The sequence below is a fragment of the Camellia sinensis genome, chromosome 3 (assembly GCF_055761805.1).
Source record: "Camellia sinensis isolate YWXY chromosome 3, ASM5576180v1, whole genome shotgun sequence".
NCBI classification, from domain to species: domain Eukaryota; kingdom Viridiplantae; phylum Streptophyta; class Magnoliopsida; order Ericales; family Theaceae; genus Camellia; species Camellia sinensis.
This window is the reverse complement of record NC_138963.1, coordinates 206,029,523-206,031,345: the sequence shown is the minus strand read 5'-3', so window position 1 is coordinate 206,031,345 and position 1,823 is coordinate 206,029,523. Positions and strand designations below refer to the sequence as shown.

The window sequence follows — 1,823 nt, the reverse complement described above, 5'->3', positions numbered from 1 at the left end:
TCAACTAGTAAGAGTCCTTTGAAATGTTTGAATTGTTGTTGTTGAGTTGTTATTGTAAAGTGCAATAAACGATGGGTAATTTAGGTCAGGCGATGGGTTTGAGCAATTATAACGATGTGACCTCGTGATGGTGAAAATTTGCTTCTTTGTGCAATTCATGTAGCACAACATATTCACATACTCTTGTGGAGGCGTATCACATATCTTAATTGCTCGATTTGGATCAATGTGACCTGAACCCATAACTAGTGGTGAAGCGAATATAAGATTTAGGGCACTATCTCGAATAGGATTATAAGTATTATCAAGTGGGTTTGTTGTGGTCATCATGGCTGACCGAATGCCTGCCGGGCTCCATTCAGGGCGTGTGCCTTTTAAGAGTGCAGCCATAGCAGCAACATGAGGGCAACCCATGGAGGTTCTAGATTCTATGTTGTAGTCGTTGGACAAAAATATATTATCGCCAATGGTGGCTGCAAATTTAGTCGGCATCCAAGTGGCTAAGACTAGTGACCCAGGTGCCATTGACTCTGGTTTCAAGATTCTAGTATAAGTTTGAGAAGAACCTCTTCAGGAAGATGAATCCATAACAGGTGAAGGTTTTTTTCCCTAGTATGGTCTGTTTGAACTTCATGCTAGCCCAAGGATGATGATCCTCAGTTTTTTCATATTTGATCACTTCATGTCCATTCTTTGGGCTTATTGCAACACCAGGCCATTGAAAAAAATATGGGTAGTCGAAAAATTGATCATCAGATATCACTACAAAAAATTAAGGTTTTAGAGACCAAAATTTAGGGACAAAATTATTTTTTAGGGACCAAATATTGTTGTTACAAAAAATGTTGTTATTATATTTTTAGCAACAAAATTTAGACATTAGTGTTGAATTATTATCCTTTTGGGACCAAATTTTTTGTCTAAAAACATAAACCATTTTGAGACCAAATTATTTTGCACCTAAAAGTCTATTTATTAGTGACATTTTTAAAATTTTGTCACTAAAAGCCATGTTTTTGGCTTTTCGGGACGACCTTTTTGTGACTATCCTCATGACGATAGAAATTGGTTCCTAAATGTTTTTTGCAACAAAATTTTCACTTTTAGAGACCAAAATATTTAGTCTCTAAAACCTTATATATGAATATAGCAGCAGCGAGTTGGGGTTCTGAAATACGACTTAATTGGTAGAAAAGGCTACCTCTGTCTTCACATATTATGATAGCAGAAGAGGCTTGAGTTAGCAACTCAAGTGAATTACACAAAGAGATGGTTTTGTTATAAAGTAATGGTAACGGTGGGTGTTGATTTTTGACCACACAATCAAACAGGAAAACTCAGCAGGAGAGCACCGACAGAATAGATTAAGCCTGAACAACTTGTTACAGGAATATAAGAATCCAGTGGTGGTTGAGGTGAGTGGAAGTCGAGCAGTTGAGGCAGTGGAGGCATCAACTGAACTGAATGGGCTTATGAGAAGCTTAAGTGAAAGAGATTTACTTACGCCCAACATATCATTGGAAGTAGTGTTGAATGAAGCCCATTTTGATGGGAACAGTAAGGGGCCTGAAAATGATAAGGCAGCTTTTGCTGAGGAGGAAAGCCCAACTGAGGAAGTTGGAGACAGTGATGATGAACTTAGTGCAAGTGAGATGAAGGAGAAGTGTCTCAACCTAGTGCATATGTTTGGGCCAATAGACTGGAGGCCCAAGTTAAGGAAAGTAGTAGGACAAGAACAAAAAAAGGGCTTAGTGAAAAGGAGTCGATTAACACTATTGGCGTTCAAGGCAAATTCTGGAGAAGAAATGGGAAATTGGGGGCTC

At 38.4% G+C, this 1,823-nt stretch overlaps 1 pseudogene; it reads right to left on the bottom strand.

Moving 5' to 3' along the window:
* On the bottom strand, positions 1-414 carry LOC145822178 (subtilisin-like protease SBT3 pseudogene; annotated as a pseudogene).
* Positions 415-1,823: the final 1,409 nt, after the last annotated feature.